The following is a 17,584-nucleotide window of genomic DNA, read 5'->3' as shown; positions in this document are numbered from 1 at the left end:
TACAACAGGGAAGTCCTTATCAAGTTGGAGCACAATGCGATGCAAACTCTAGGCCTCATAAGACGAATTGCGGTTAGAGGTAGGGGACTGAAAAGGAGGAATTTGATGAGGCTAACACAGACGTACGTAAATAGTAGAATTAGTTACGCGAAGCCCTACTTGGATATAAAAGCCGGGAGAGTGATAAAATAGATGCCCCCATTTGGAAACGTATTAAAAAGGCACTATAGGGTCACCCATGGATACATCAGCGGAGCGACTGCTTGGGTTAGAGCTACATAACACGTGGATAGAAATAGTGGAGGCGGTGCGGGCGTCTCAAATTGAGAGGCTCAGCACGATGGATACAAGCAGGGTAGTCCTAGCAAAAGTTGTAATAAATGCCGAAAGACGGATCAAAATAAAAGTTCAAATCGACAGGGAACGCCGGAATGGTTTTATGGTGCCCCCTCCCCCCAAAAATATGCACCCTGAGTTCAATGCTAAACGCAGGGCCAAGAGAGCCGAGGCTCTAGAGCTGAGGTTCGGTAATAGAGAGGACGTAGCGTATATGAGATGCGGCAGGTGGCAGGAGGGAGCGCAGTAGCTTGGGTCGTCAACGGCCGAGGTGCGCCAGTCTTCGAGGAGGCCGTCCGGAGGCGAAACGTAGAAACTATAGAGGCAGTTGCTCTAGCGTTTGCCTGCGTAGGAACAAAAGCAAAATTCGTAGTAAGCGACATTAAGACTGCCATTCGAAATTTCGGAAGTGGCAGGATCTCTCCGGAAGCGGCAAACATCCTTAGCCAACAAACGCTGCATAGGAAGAATCAGTTAATTTGGACAGCCGCACTCGCCACCGTCCCCGGTACGAGGCTAGCCCAAGTTCCTTACCTCCGGCTAGCCGTAGAGCCCCCAGAGCGCTGGGGGAAAAAGGAGCGTCTCCAAAATTACGGCGAAATTATTCAGCATTACAAACTGGGACGTAGGCTGGTAACCCTAGCAGACCCATTGAACAATAGAGAAGCTGTGCCGCAGTGCCGGCTACAGACAATTACTTTCATGAACCCAGTATGGGCGTACCACGTGTAGCCAGAGTTGGGGTCGCATGATATATATGTACACACTTTGTGGCAAGAGGGACCCTCGACCACATACATGATTTGGGAGTGCCCAAATTTTACCGGAACTGGCAAAATTTTTGATAGCAGAGCTGTTTGGGAGACCCTGCCAAGAAACAAGACCCTGAGCTCCACAGCACCAGCATCCATCTGGCGGAAGAGGCCGCTACCAGTCAAGGAGTGCCAGCAAGCCTCCAACGGAGGGGCGCAACTCCCTGTTGGCCAGGCCTGCGTGCCGGGGAGCAATGAATTTTCTCACGGAAATAAAAGTAGTTCAATGAATCATATTATCGGGGATGCACGAAGGAGCGCATGCATTCATTCAGCGAGCTCACGCAGGCCTATCGTCGCGCCAGTTATGTCCCCCGCACCACCCCTCCCTAGACAACACACACACACAACACTCTGGCGCAGACTACAGTACACACTCTGCCCTCACCCTAGATTTGCCCTAGCCCACCACCAACCCTCTTTCCCAAGTGTGAAGTTCGCTGAACTTATTGATGCGCGATTCAGTCTCCAGCACAGAGTGTACGGCGCGAGGTAGCTACTTTGAGATGTGCACCTGTTCCCAGTCGAAGGGTTACCTAATTCATGGAGCCACGGACGCACGACAGGGGCTCGGTGGCTGCTCTATTGTTGCCGGCGGCACCGCCGCCAGAGCGCTCGTTCGGTCTCTGTCTTGCATTCCTACCACAGATATGTTTTCAGTGCGTAGCCTTGTGAAGTGTTCAGTGTTTGAACGCCTGCAGTCGTCATTTTTATGGCCAGTGGACTTTTCTTTTTGTGCTTTCGTGGTTCTGCTCATATACATAGCTTATTGTGAGGACGGATGTGTACGGTGGCCGATTGGTACGCGATGCGGCGCCAATGGGTCGTTTGAGCTTTGGGTACTCAGAAGAAGTGCCTGGTTAAGCTGGAGTTGCCACTGAGCGCTTGACACCTCAACGACAGATTTCTTTTTTTTTTTATAAAGAAAGTTAAGTGATTGTTCCCGGGAAATACGTGTGTCCCGTATGCACGTGTGCGGAAAAGAAAACGTAGAGGAAGGCAGGGGCTCGGAATGCAGAGAATTCAGTGGTGTTTGTATCAGAACCCCTCCTTTCCCAAGTATATGGTTAGCCGATATCCTTTCCTCAGTCTTGATTAGCTGACGGATATTTTCTTTTCCCTAACCAGCGAAATGTGAGAAATGTCGCCTGATTTATTGTTGGTTTCTGTCCCCGCCAAGGGTGGACACAGAGGGCTTAAATCTAAGCGCTCTAGGTTAAGAGAGGGCTGATTTCGTCTAATCAATGGTTCAGTCATGCTGTAAATAGTTTTCTCCTTGCTCGTTTCTTCTTGTTTACTTATGTGTAAGTGAATAGTTAACCTTCTTTTCCTGCCGTCGAGTAATGTGAATGTTTGCGAGTCCGAACCATCAATCCATGAAGAAACCCGATTTCATCATCAAGAAGTGTTTCCTCACATCGCCACGTGAAGGGGAAACTCAACTCCCACTCCTGCCCTATGCCCGGAACCCTTCGCCTCTTCCCTCCACATCCTTTCCCTCTGCCTGGCGCACCCTTCCCCGCGGGGCCTAGACAATCTCAAGACCTGGAAGGACTGGGAGACCCTTTAGCGCACGCAGCACCCAGTTCCCGCCGACCATTGCCACAGGCCGGGCAGCCAGTGTTATAGACCTTAGGAACAAAAACACTTGAGTGCAGTGCGGTCGTGTGGGGACCCCGGAACGTGCCCCGAATTCCTTTCAAATAATAGTTGTTTTTTCTCTATCTCAAAGCGCGACAGATGTGTCCACTGACCAAAGGAGCCGGTTATTCGCCTTTCCTTTCGTGACACTCTCGGAGGATTTACGCAAATAGTCGGTTTTGGCGGGCTCGGAGGCTAACAGTGCTTTCAGCTAAAAGCGTACTCCAGCCAACCGTTTCTCCAACAGGGTGGACGCTACGAGCGCGGGGCAACTGCTTCCAGAAGTGTGCGTGTGGCTCGCGCGTGAGAATTGAGGAGACAGACAGAGATAAACTTTATGTCTAGGAATTCGGGGCACACCCCTGGGTTCCCGTAACACAGCACTGCACTCAAGTGTTTATGTTCCTGAGGTCCATAATACTGGCAGCTCGGCCGGTGGCGATGGTCTGGGCGGCCGGGTCCTCCGAGGGCGGCATGGTGAGAATTGAGGCAACACCTTTGTAAGCCATGCTTACGCGCAGTGGATAGAGATAGGGTGTGCGTGAAGCGAACAAAGCAGACGCCGCAGTTCTAAGTGGCCAGGAAATCCATAGCACGCTTTAGTTGTGTCTGCTTTCCAGCTTCATTGGCTAACAGCTAAATTCACAGACTAAGGCACTGACAAAAGCAACTCTATATTATAGCGAACGGCTTTAAAGGCTCATTCTCCGGTCTGTCCGTACGGCGTTAAATCCAGCGCCTGGGGCGACTCATCGACGAGCGCCGCTGAAAGAAGAAAACGAATGGTAGCCTCAGATAGAGGGGACAAAATGTAACCCCGACGCCAAGTTTGATGACTGTAGAGTGAATAGTTACCAATTTAAACCCAATTATAGCGAAAAAACAAAGAAAACAATGAAATCGGTCGGTATACCGCAGACGTAGATATAGCGACGGGAAAGGTGTGACGTGACATCCAACGGAAGTGTTCACAGCATAATGAAAATTATCACAGAACGGGAGGAAAAACGCCGGATTTGTGTCAAATTAGATTGAAAAATGTGTAATCAAGCGTAATTAGTACTAAAGGTCCCCGAAACATCTATAATTTGGGCAACAATTGCTCAAAAACGAGGTAAACTGGTTGATGACGTCATATCAGACGAAATGATGTCGAAGCAGTGTGATCCGCCGCCAAGCAACAACTGCCGACGGGCTGTGCATGCGCAGCGTGACGTCACCGCTTCCTCGCACCACGTTCTCTATTCTGTCGGGAAATGAACTCAAGCGCGGCAAATTCAGATTCGTTTTCTCCTATCCTTAGTAGTCGCTGTGGAAGACAGCGTTACACCGGACGTGACCTTTACCGCGACTAGGAGCCATAAAAAGGCTTTCGCCTTTAAAAAATGGCGCGAGAACACTAAAAAAACAACACCCGCACAAACCAACCACGCTACAGACCACACGAGGAGGCCAAAAAACACTTCGCATGCGACGTTCGCGCGGCGCCAAACGCTACGGCCTCATGATAGGTCATCGGTCGTACACGTTTGAAAACGGCAGCCAATCAGAAGGCCGCGCATTTTGCTTATTTTTTTGCACTGCACTTCTCGATACTCTACCCCCACCCTCTGATTCACGCCGAAGGCAGCGTCTTCTCCGAATGACGCTGAGGCACCGTCAAAATTGACAAAAGCAGGACCGACAAACCTTGGGTCGAAGCCGACCCAGACAAAAATCAATTTGTCAATTTCACCGTCAATGTGACGCCTATAGTTATTACAGTGCGCACGCTCAACTGCACGCCGTCATTTTATCCGGTTCTGAAACATCTTTTTTTTTTTCCCCGGAACACAGTCACTTCCTCAAAGACCATGACACAAATCGCTGGAGCAGAATCAATTCAACACCCGGTGCGCTTCCAGCACTTGCTTGAAGAGGACACGTGTAGCTGCGCCGTCCTGGCTGCGCTTCGAGCCTCATCTTTTCGTTTCTCGCCGCTCGCTCGAAGATAGGCCCGTGGCGGCACTGGTCCCAAGGACCCGTTGCGCCAATCCTTTAATCTGGGGAAATAGAGGGCACACAAATGCACATGGATCGCGCAAGCGGGCGAACGAAGGCACAGGATTCCGCGCGTCGGCACAGAAATTGGCTAGACGGAAAGGAGACTCAAGGGGGACACGTATACTCTGCGCCGTCAGAAAAAGTGATCAACAACCCTCCGAGGCGGCTCAGTGGTTAAGCCGCTCGTTTACTGAGCCAGCGTACCCGGGTTCTAACCCGACCTGGGCGGCCCCGTTTCGATGGAGGCGAAACGCAAAAGGCGACCGTCCGCTGTGCGGTGCCAGTGCACGTTAAAGATAACGCAGGTGGTGGAAATTATTCCGGAGGCCTCCACTACAGCACCTCTATTCTCTCTTTCTTCTTTCACTGCCTCTTTTATCCCTTCCCTTGCGGCGCGGTTCGGGTGTCCACCAAGTGTGTGAGTTTCGAAAACAGATGCGCGCTGCATACGTTGGCATTGACAGCGTTGCGGCTGAAACGCAGCACTGAAGCTATAGACCGACGGCGTTCATTGAGTTGATTGGCGTTGTCGTCGACAACATTGTGGACACCGATGATTTTGAGGTAAGGAGCTCTCCCCCTGGGTCAGGGGACGCCTCAATAGCGCTTTGAGGTGCGCGGCGGTGGGGTGAGAGATTTGCGCTGCATGCGTTCGCGCTGACAACGTTGTGTCCGACACGCGGCACTGCAGCAATAGGCCGCAGCGTTCACAGCGGGAGCGACCTCTCTCGACTGGTATACACACTCAGCGTTACCTACGCCATGCAGCGTTTCGTGATATACGACAGCTTTCGCTCTCTAAGCAGGTTCAGCAGCAGTTAATTTTTTTGAAGCGAAAAACTTCACCAGCCGCACCAAAGCCGCGTTTCGCATGAGCCGTTGGAGCCAAAATTTGCCATAGCTGCGCATGCGCGAACCGAGTGATAGTTTAAAGGGAGGAGAGCACTATTAATATTTTTTTTATAGTAAAATCCGATAGTTCGGCATGTCATGGCTTTGTTGTCACTTGGCCGGCAGCGAAAGATGCATTTATTTCTAAGAAATTTGGATTCGAAGTTGAAAAAGTTTTTCCCGCCGCTCTGATTCAAACTTGGGATTCTCCTATGACGACACAGGACTAAGTGACGTGAAACATGACGTGCGCATGTCGTTACGCAGACTCCGTGATTTCTAGCGGCCAGCAGTGCGGCCTAGCAGTAGTCGAAAAGAAAGCTACCGCCGGCCGCACGTTGAAGGCATCTATCGGCTATTGCGGCCGTCGCTACAGTCGCTTCGATTACGTTTGCACTGGCGTTTTGCCAGCGTTACGATGGACCTCGTTCTCGAAGTCGTCAACGAAGTTCTCGCAAATAGACACCTTTAGCATACCGTGTACCTTGTTACCGCTAGCGGAATACCGGGAGCCCGCCTACCGCCTGAAAACAGGCGCTGATTGGTCCCGATGCTTCAAGAGCGCGCGTAGCTGCCGGGCACGTGGCGCCATCTGGCGACGTCAAGGACATTTGCGCATGCATTAGCTGCGCCTCAGGAATTTGTGGCTTCTCGGGTCCTAGAGTTGATAGAACCATTGGTTCTAGCAACACTGCTTTGTCCTATGACGTCATCACGCTTGTGCTTGCGAGTTTGGCCTGTGGCGGCGATACCTGTATTTTGGTTCTTGCTCTTTTCTACGTTACAAGAGCTTTGTTGTCAGTATGAGTAGCGTTTTTGTAATCAGGAGCTGGTATTCTGTCGATACAAGCCAACTTCAATTTCTCCTCAGTGTCCCTTTAAAGAAACTATCGATACTATCGATAGTCAATTTCCCGATATTCTAATAGCTAGCGGCGGTAGCTCTGAGTCACCCGCGTAGCTGAGGGGTCGGCGGTGGCCCCAGCCCCGCAGCTGTGCGCTGTGTGACGTCAATCCTCCTGGAGAATGCACTGCTGGCGCAGCGACTTCACTCGCTCCTAGCGCATGCGCAGTTGGGGCTCTCCGGGGCTCCGCGAAATCACTCACACCTACCGCAGTGTTGCTTCCCCAACAAAATTGGCAAACGTTACCTTGATGAATGCCGAATATTGCGCGAAAGCATTGTTCTTTGCAGGTGGAATTCAAAGCCACGTAACTCAAAGCCAGATTGAGGTGTCCACTGACCCAGGGAGAGTTATGACCCTTTCCTTTCATCGAAATCAATGGAGTCTACGATGTTGTCAACTCCAACGCCAGTGAACGACGGCTGCAGCCTATTGCAAGTGAAATGAAAATTGGTTTTTGAGGAAAAGAAATCACGGAGTTGTCTCCCATATCTGGGTGGACACCCGAGGAACCGCGCCGTAAGGGAGGGGCCCCCCTACAGTCTACTTTCCGTCTGACCAATTTCAGTGCCGACGCGCGGCTTCCTGTGCCTTCGCTCGCCCGCTCGCGCAATCCATGTAAAATCTCTCTGTAAATGTGCGTTTGTGTGCCCTCTATTTCCCCAGATTAAAGGATTGACGCAACGCTTCCTTGAGACCAGTGCCGCTACGGGCCTATCTTTCTCTACGACTTGGAGGTCATTCCTTTGCCTCAAAAGATGCGAGGAAAACAGCTGCAGTGGCCATGAGCGCGTCTAAGCCTGCATCTTTTGTCCAAGTAGTTTGTTTCAAGCCCTTTGGTCACATGTCCCGGCGATGCAGCCTCGCACCCTGAAGAACTTTCTCCAGTTGTTTTCCTTTGAGGCCATGATTGTCACCTTCGCAGCGAACTTTAGCCACTAATATGGCTGGTATTCATCCCCATGCTACTAAAACCACCAAAAGAGCAGTTTATTATGAAGTGGAACTGCGCTGGGATTATAGGTTGTTTAGCAGAGCTGAAATTGTTTTTGAAACACACACATGTTCCCATTTTGGCGCTCTCGGAAGCTGACCAGGCAAGAGGGAGATTTTTGACTCACACATAAAAATTGCAGCATCAGGTCTTCCTGCAGGAAGTGCCGCGCTTTACATATGCCGAGAGCTTCCTCATGTGGCTTTGACTGATCTTTGCACTGAGAATATTGCAGTAGCGGCTCTGAGGATATGCCTCGGCTCCAGAAATCTCTCTGTTGCAGCAGTGTATGTGTCTCCGCGGAGAAAGGAATCATTGGATTTGCTTCTACAGCAGCTTTGTGATCGCAGCCCAGCGCCAAGAATTACCTGTGGTGACTTCATTGCTGTCTGGGGTGATAGGAACAGATTTCCGAGGACGCAAACTTGTAGAAATTTTCGACAGTTTGGTCCTAGCTGCGTGTGGCCAATGACGGAAGTCACACTTTCTTTCGACCCCCAGCCTAAGCCGCAGCTGTGGACCTAACTCTGCATTCACCTGACGTATGTGTGATGTGGTCCACGGCACCTGACCACATCGGAAGTGACCATTATCCAATCCTTGTGTTCACTGCAGACTTTCGAATGAGTGGTTCTAAAATCAGTCAAGTTATTAATTGAGACAAATACAGGGAACATCTAGAAAGTGCTTCTGGTGATGTTATAGACAAAATGATTTCTAGTAAAATGGCAGAAACCACGGCGGTCAAGTTGTTTGATCATTTCCCAACTCCGGGTTTAAAACTCCGGAACCTTTGCGCAGCGCGTCGAAGAGCGGAACAACAACTGATACGCAAAAAGGACAAGAAAGCTTTGAAGACGATATTCTCATTATTTACTTCTTTCAATATTCTAAAGGCCCACAGCGGGCATTACATAAGGTGGGGATTCTTCGAAGAAAACTTAACAAATACACAACCCAAAATATAAACGGCTGAAAACAGAAATAACCAAAATAAGAAGCCAGGTACAAGTTAATAAGAGCAATGGGAAAAAAAATGGGTAGGAACAAGAACTTGAAAAAATGCACATGTAGCAAATCCCACAAAACAAAACATCAAAATCCCACCTTCAGAAATTACAAAACATGGCATCTAACATATCGCGGAATGTTACGGCGGACACTCACACACAGAAACAAACGAAGAAAAAGTGAAGCTCACAGGGATTAGGATTAACTCTGTCACTCGACGATATACAAACGAGCTCTACAGGTAGCAATGGGAATCCTTATCGTGAGTGTTTTTTCACCGATGATGAAAATATGGAGACTTATTGGCAGTTTTGATGGCGTCTCTCGCCCTACAAAGCCTTTCGAAGCGCTCGCAACTCGCAAGCAGAAACCTGTTGCACGCTTGGGAGAGGAATTTGATGATGCGTCTGTGCGTGCAAGTTCAGGACTTCACTCCTCTACTCTACCTGCTGCGTTGGCATCTGTTATGTATGCCCCGTTTACTTTTCGAGAGCTTCAGACAGCGCTCAGTGGCCTGCGGAGTAGATGTGCATCAGTTCCCGACGGCATCGCCAACCAGATGCTGCAGAACCTGCCTCTGGAACACAGGAAAATGCACCTAAGCTATCTCAATCCATCAATTGGCTGATGACACGAAAACAGTAATAATTGAATTATTTAGCTGTTGTAGCTGGATACCATGCTGTGATCCATTTATTGTAATGTATTACAAATTATTATACAGATCAAAACACAAAAGCAGAAATCTGACTATCCTTCCAGTTTACTTTGTCAATCTGAAACACATATAGGTTAATAAGACAGCCTAGTGTCTTTTCTGTGCAGTCCATCTATAATTCTGTATATTTACGGTCCATACTTGTGTATGTTACTAAAAGCCTAAGAAGCTGGTATTCGTTGTTCTGGAAATGATCTCAACTGTAGTTTCTGTCTTTCGTTTGGATTTTCTCTGGCTTCCTGATGAAGGGTTTCCAGAATACTGGAAGTCTACAAGCTTGCTTCTATCTTTTGTTATAATTCTGAAGTCAAATTTGTTTGGATTATGCAATATCTTATGAAAGCCGCTACAAAAAATATCTTTTCGAGGCATTTATTGCTCATAAGTGCTTTGCTAGTTGCCGAAATAAAAAAAAAGCGTTAAACTTGCTAATTCCCTCTGTTGCCTTAGGTGCTTCCTCCCAAGAACATCCATGGACCCTGGCATCTGAAAAACGGAACATAATGTAGAGCCAGATTAGATACAAGGATGGTAATTGAAGAATATGTGCAAAATTGCATAGCATCAAGGCATCAGAAAAGGGCCACACGAAGCCAAAAAATGACAAGGAACAATTTTGTTGCCATAATTACATACTTCATAGTGAAATAAAAACATAATTCACTTTTCTATAAAAGAGAGACAACACATATGTAAAACTTTCATTTGCGAAATGTGTTGCATTTTAAGTGTCTTGCTCGGCATAAGGAATTTTAAAATGCCTCTTGCTACGTGGCGTGCAAGGCATGGGCTTTGTCAAGCTGCGACGACAGCTCACCGCTGAACTATATCGCAGCTTGCGGAAAAATTTGACAATATGTCAGTTCAAAACGTATACTGTCTTGTTCCCTTATTCCATCATTCTTTCAGGCTATATCCACGAGGTTACCTCCACATTTATCACTTGAAAGATATGTAGTCACTGTACTTTAATTTGTCAATTGACTTATCTTGCCTGATCCTCAGGTTAGAAGAGAAAAAAGGCTTAAAGTTGTTATTTTCTAAAACTTCAGATATGGTATGGATGCCTCGAGGGAGGTACACATCAGATTTCCTTGAGGCAAAGCTTTGATCAGGAGGCAACGGCACATAAACCAACTTAGGCAGTCTTAAGCCACCAGGTGTGGAAGTGGAAGGCATTAGAAGCACCTCATTCAACTGGACAACTTCGGCAGATCCATGCGTCACTCTGGAGGAAAGAACTTGTGACCATCACACGGTGTACAACACATGTACTGATAGATTTGCGCTGTACTTTCTTCAAGCCCGAGCGAGCTGCACAGTTGACAAAAATATTTTGAATTTACATAAATAACTACACCAGGTGTTTCCTGCAGTACACTGTTATAACCACAGCTTTGCAGATATTTGCAGTGCTTCAGAGCACTGTGCAATATTTAATGGTAGCATGGCTTGAAAATCTTTTCAATTAACACCATATCTCACTATCTCTCACATTGCCTAGAGTTCCGAAATTCGGTGCCTTTGGATCTGCAAACAGAATAAAAGGCACCGAGTTTGATAAAAGCACTAGCATGAATAATAAATGTTCACAAATGTTCAGGATTGAAAAATCCATGAAGCATATCAACTAAAATTTGAATTGCTGAGCAAGCTATTTATTCAAGTTCTAGCAAAAAAAAAACCCTGAGAAAACCGAGACACAGGACCAGAACAAGTCACACGCACTTTTGCTGGACTTACAGATGATTTATTTTTGGCTCATCCGCGTACTTGAAGCCATTTTCTCCAACAAGCACACATGCAAATGAAAAATCAAATGCGCTCATCTTTCCATCCCCGATAAAAAGCGCCACTCTCTCCCTATACTGAGGATAGATAGCTGGCTTATGCAGGGCCGCTCATTGCTTCAAGCAGTTCTCGCTCGTGCATGCACTTCCCCCTGCTAGTAATGCTCGTGCGGTGAAACAAGGGCAAACATTTCCTACAGTCCTGAAATGCAACACAAGGTTGCTCCCTGTGCCGTCACGCAATGTATTTCCTGCGGCGTTCATTCAAGCATAGCCAGTCTGCCCGATGTCTACTTTCCCACAGCACATGAGCATTTGATACACAAACCTCGCCGAACACTTTGAGAACTTCGTTTGGTGATTTGTTTTGCGGGCATGTTCTCTTTCACAGCCAGAGATGCGGCCGCGAAGACCAGACAGCTCATGAGGGGCTGTCTGGTCTTTGCAAAACACCACGTTAGCACCAAATTTTCTAACACTGTTTTCCCGCCTATGGAAAAATTTATAGAAGTACGCGATCAATGATTCTTATCCCATACTTCTATAAAAAGAACTTGAGTATATTTACGGATGTGTCAGAGCAATAAATTTCAGTTGTTATTCAGCGTCTGTGTCTTGTCTCCTCGTTCTGCGTCCTTTGGGAAGTTTGCGCTGTTTTCGTGTGTGCTATTAACATTTCCAGGGGTTGAAAACAGTGTCACGAAATTTTGGTATCAACTTGGTGTTTTGAGCCACCTGCAAGCTATCTGGTCTTTGTACATGCATCTCCGACTCTGCAAGAGAACGAGCCTGCAAGAACAACCACCAAATGAAGTTCACGTGTGCAATGTGGGATGTGTATTCAATCCCCATGTCCAGTGGGAAACAATACATCAGTCAGACTGGGCAATGCCTGAATGAACGCCTGAAACAACACAGCAACAAGTTGCAAGCAGGCACAGGTAGTAGCCTTGCTTTGCAAGTGCAGGACTATAGCAAATGCCCGCCTCTGTTTCACTATGCGAGCATTACTCGCAGGGGGAAGTCCAGGCATGAGCAAGAACTGCTTGAGGCACTTCTAAAAATTATTTTTAAAAAATGAGCTGTCCTGGATAATTAACATGTCTTTCCTTATCACAGAGAAAGAGTGGTGCTTTTTATCGGGAATGAAATGATGACTGGACTTAATTTTTTGATCTGCATGTGAGCGTGCTGAAATAAATCAGCTGTAAGTCTGGCAGTAGTGTGTGTGTACCTTGTCATCAACTTGTGTGTCAGTATCCACTGTTTTTCTCTGGAACACGAACTGAAATGTAATAAATTTAGTACACATCGTAAGTGATGATGCATGATATCAATATTGCTACTAGCTGCCGAGTTATCAGATTACTCAGTATTGCATAAACCAGAAATCACTGAAAGAAAAGATTCCAGTCCTGTACCTTGTATTGAGGAATCCTATCCAAACCCACATAACCAAGGAAGTTGTCCAGAGGTCAGGTTATCTTTTTTGTACGTAGAAAAAGTACTTGATTTTCAGTAAAGCATACTATTTGAATAAATTTTTTACTGGTCCTAAAATTTAAACCTTTATCAAAAGGGTCCTTCCCATTATTTCATACTCATTTACCTGTGCAAACATTCCGTAGTGAGAGGGCAGCCGGCTGGATAACAGGTCTTGAAAACAAGAAAGGCTCCAAGAAGGAGTCCCACTGCCTTGTCCAGACTGCGTGGTTCTGCAGATGCACTCCTCTCTGTCGGCTGCAAGGGCGACTAGGTGCATGTCGTCCACACCTGAGCCTGCATGAGAACAAAATTACTGGCACTTAATAGTACTGAGTTAAAACTTTTTTTTACGTAATTTCGAGACTAACTCAGACAACGCATACGGCAAGCAAGGCTGTGGGCGTGGTCTAGCCTGACCTTCTTGCTTTCGAACATGTATTGGGTTAATATACCGAAATCGTCACATACTTGCCCCCAAATTTATCATGTTAATTTATAACTCATTGGTTTCCTCCAGTCTGAACTATTGCCATTTAATCTGGTCTACCACAACACATGGAAATTTTCTAAGGCTTCGCAAGTTGCGGAAAGGATTTCTCAGAATAACAGAATGTTTGCATTTTTATTCTCAAATACAGCCCCTTTTTGACAAATACAGTGTTATCCCAGTTACCAAATTGATCTGACTACATTTCATGCAAATAATTTAAAAACGAAAAAATAAATAAGAGCTCATTTTTAAAACAATTAGCCAACTTGCAGGAAAACACTAGAGCCCGCCAGACAGGTAACACTGAGCCCTCGAAAGTAAGAACTTACAAAACAACCTATGCTTCAAAGACACTACAGGACAACTTGCCCAGGTTACTAAACAGATTCCATCTAGAACAAGTGCACCTTGTAGATATGACGTATTTTTAGCACTTCAGCATCATTTTAAAACATTGTAGGCTGTTTAATTTCCTTTTCAGCCCCCCGTGTTTGTCTAGTCGGATATTTCCCAATTGTGTGTCTGGTTAGCTTCCGTCCTCTCGTCACTTGTTTGAAATGACAATGTGCGTTTTATTCATTTTTCTTTTATTCTTACCTCCCCATCACTGTATATGTATTGTTATTATTTCTGCCGGATAACTGAAACTGCATTTGTGATTGTTCCTTTGGTCGACTGCTCCGTCACTGTGCACCTCTTCCTGGTTTTCTATTGCATCAGAAAAACTGTAATTTGGTAATTGCCTCCTCTTCCACAATTCCGCCATATTCATGTCTGTTACATTTACTTTAGGAAAGAGAATTCCCAATTGTGAACATGTATTGTACTTTATTCCTCTTCTCTTGTAAGCAAAAAAAAAATGCCGGTGTGATGCTGTTTAGTGTGATGGGGGCCTGCGGCTCTGCGAAGCTGTCTTGCATGACAGCTTTTACTGCCGGCCTCCAGTGTCCTAGCTTTATATGACATAAATAAAAGGATCACTATTATTATTTCTAGCAAAATGCTGGTTCTAGAAATTCGGGGCCAGCTTGCACGAAGCTCACTCAGCTCGCTGCAGGCACACATCGGACCTCGGAGTGATCACGCCAAACTGCGGCCACTGCAGCAGGAAGATATACAACAACCAGCGGGCCGACCGCCGCCGCCTCGCACGGCTGCAGCGTGAGGATCCGGGGCATCCGGGGCGAGTATTCAGCCCACCGAAGAGCTGCAGGGCAGTTCCGGAAAGATGAAATAGGCGCGGCAGAGCGAGCGCGTAAAGGCGTGCTCTGATGTCCCCGGAAAGGACGGAGGGAGAGGCGAACGCACGTACTGCAGGAATACGCGGAATACGCACCGAAGGAGCACTATGGAGTGCACAGCTGTCAAACCACATATATTCTTAAAGCAGAGCGCACGAAAGCACGTTGTTTACAACAGCCACAAGCACGCGATCGGCTCGCATCGAAACGGGCTCGCGTGTTCCCTCCACCTGTGTGTACAAGCATACCAGGCCGTCTCGCGTTATGAAAGAGCGGGCTCACAAGGAACGCACAGAAGAGAGTTTGCAGTGATGGTAACCCTTGTGCAGGTTAGCGGGCGAGCACAGCGCGAGACGAATCCACGACGGGCCCGAGGCGAAAAACGTACTACGCCGGCCGCCACTGTGTGCACCCCACGGCGGCTCGAACGAGACTCTCCACGCTTGTTTGACATACCACGTACCGAAAGGAAACTGTAAACAAACATAGTAAACATGCAGTACACCTACCGTAATCAGGCGCACTTGGTGTATGACTGCAGCAGCTTCCATGAACCCAAGACTGGAGTCTTCACACCAACACGAAAAAAAAAAGGCGCGAGGACATGGAAAAAAACAACACCCCACGCTACCGACCACACGAGGACGCCAAAAACATGCCCGGTTCGCGCGGCGCCAACGCGACGGCCTCGCGATAGGCCACCGGTCGTATGACGTTTGCAAACGGTAGCCAATCAGAGAGCCGCGCATTTTGTTTATTTTTTTGCACTCCTCGTCTCTTCCCTCTCCCCCAGATTCACGCCGAACGCAGCGTCTTCTCCGAATGACGCTGAGGCACCGTCAAAATTGACAAAAGGAGGGCCGTCAAACCCGGGTTCAAACCCGACCGCGGCAGCCGCATTTCGATGGAGGCGAAACGCAAGAGGCGCCCGTGTGCTGTGCGATATAACTGCACGTTAAAGATCCACATGTGGTCGAACTTATTACGCAGACCTCCACTACAGCACCTCTTTCTTCCTTTGTTCTTTCAATCCCACCTTCCTCCCTTCCCTTACGGCGCTGTTCGGGTGTCGACTGAGATAAGTGAGAGAGTTACTTCAACGCTTCTTTTCCTCAGAACCAATTCTGCACGAGCGCGGGGGAGCCGGAGTACCCGGGTGCCAACCCGACCGCGGGCGAAACGCAAGAGGCGCCCGTGTGCTGTGCGATGCCAGTGCACGTTAAAGGTCCCCAGGGGGTCGAAATTATTCCGGAGACCTCCACTAAGGCAGCTCTTTTTCTCTTCTTTCATTCCTAGCTTCCTCCCTTCCCTTACGGCGCGGTTCAGGTGTCCGCCGAGATATGCGAGACAGATACTGCGCCATTTCCTTTCCTCAAAAATTCAGGGGGGCACTTTGTTGACCTGAAGTGCGGTGAGGCGAAAGCCTTAAGCTTCGTGTTGCTGCTTGGGTCACTGATGTGTGGTTAAGATGTTAAGCTTCGCCTCTAAGAGGGTGTTGCAGCCTTCGGGCTACGGCCGCTTATCTGTTTTTTCAGCCAGCGTCCGCTTCGGCAGACGCGGTTGTTGCGACGCGCGTCTTTACTCTCTCTGTTTTTCTCTTTCTTCTCATCTTTCAACTCTCTTCTTTCTGTACGTGGCAGCGGTGGTGGCTCGGCTTGAGCCAGTCGGCAGGCAGGCCCCGTGCACTTTCCTTTTCGTCCTTCTCTCATTCGCAACCAACCGACCAACCAACCCGCCTCTAAGAGCGGAACGCGACAGCATCTTGCAACGCTGCCAGGGAGTCCATAGAACGCCATTGCCCATTCGGTTCTACCCCTTGCTCGTCGGTAAAGTGGTTTTTGAGGAAAGGAAATGTATGCCTCTCATATCTCGGTGGACACCTAAACCTCGCCGTAACGGAAAGGGAGAAAGATGGGAGTGAAAGAAGACACCGTATTCACTAGACGCGCCTTTGTTCATTCCAAACCATCGGGCTGGCATGGCGGAGTGGTAGCGTGCTCGACTCGCACTCCGGAGACCGGGGTTCGATTCCCGAGCTCGGCCAATTTCCTTCTCGGTTTCATTTATTTATTTATCTGGTCTTACTAGAAAGGTTAATTAAGCTAATTGGTTAAGTGAGCAATTAACTAAACAGTCCCACTTACTTGGAACATCAATATACGGTCCCTTTAATTGGTTGCATGGTTTGTAGCCAAAGTACAATTGGCCCCGTTTGAAATTCGCGCACTGTGACGTCACGACCGTTTGTACCAATTGAAAAGCGTGGCATTTCTATCGACAACTGCTGCTTACAACGATGAGGCATTAAAGGCTTCCGCCTTAAAAACCAATTTACCACGAGCGCGGGGCCAATATGCTACCGGGAGTGTGCGTTTGGCTCGCGCGTGAGACTCGTTGCAACACCTGTGTAAGCTGTGGTCTCGCGCAACGGAGGAAGAGAGGGTGTGCATAAAGCCAACCAAGCAAACCCCCGCAGCTCTAAGTGACGTGGAAAACCATAGCACAGTGTTATTTTGTTTGCTTTCCAGCTCTTCTGCGTAAGAGCTCAATTTATAGATTAAGGCACACTGAAACAGCAATCTGTATAATACCTATGCGGAAGTATAGTTACGCTCAAAGTGGAGCTACATAATTTGTACCTGGGAACGCGGTGGAGAGACGGTTGCATTATGGAGGCGTATTTCGTTATTAGCGGTATAGATCATTTAATTTCCCTGCACCTTTTACGACGCACGTTTTGCACTGTTAAGAGTGGACAACGAGGCCTGGCGCCGGCGGCAGAAGCATAGACGACGACGGCCGGGGCTGTTGCTCTCCAAATCACCTAACCGATCGAAGGACGCTGTCTACCACGGGCCTGGGAGAAATTACTGTCAAACGAGTGTCGTCGTTAGGCAACGATGTGGCGAGAACTTGGGACAGCAGCAGCAACGCTGGAAGCAGAGATGCACATGAAGCACGGCGGACAGCGGTATACGTTGGCCGAGTCGGCCTTCGGGTCACCGAACGGGATGATGCTACGCAAGGTCACGCTGCTAATTGAAAGACGCTGTGTCGAATGGGTCTCGTGCTTCGGCCATCCGGCGGGGGAGTTCGAGAAGGTTCAACCACCTGCGAGGAGTCGGCGGGATTCTGCTTTCCCACGGAGGCAACGCACAGAACACTTGCGGCAGTGGTCAAGGTGACGCATCTGTGTTTGATGACTGTCTTCCCCTTCTCATCCCCCG

The 17,584-nt window shown here is 48.1% G+C and overlaps 1 long non-coding RNA gene across 1 annotated transcript; it reads right to left on the bottom strand.

The window, feature by feature from the left end:
- Window positions 1-8,907: 8,907 nt before the first annotated feature.
- On the bottom strand, window positions 8,908-14,973 carry LOC149326122 (uncharacterized). Its single transcript, XR_016286416.1, has 3 exons — window positions 14,867-14,973; window positions 12,751-12,920; window positions 8,908-9,837 (listed from the first exon to the last, which is right to left on the bottom strand). It is a non-coding gene; the product is annotated as an uncharacterized LOC149326122 (long non-coding RNA).
- Window positions 14,974-17,584: the final 2,611 nt, after the last annotated feature.

This window comes from Amblyomma mixtum, chromosome 10, assembly GCF_055824585.1.
Source record: "Amblyomma mixtum isolate Tamu chromosome 10, ASM5582458v1, whole genome shotgun sequence".
In the NCBI taxonomy this organism is placed as follows: domain Eukaryota; kingdom Metazoa; phylum Arthropoda; class Arachnida; order Ixodida; family Ixodidae; genus Amblyomma; species Amblyomma mixtum.
Note: the sequence above shows the minus strand (reverse complement) of the source record. Positions and strands in the feature narration are given on the sequence as shown.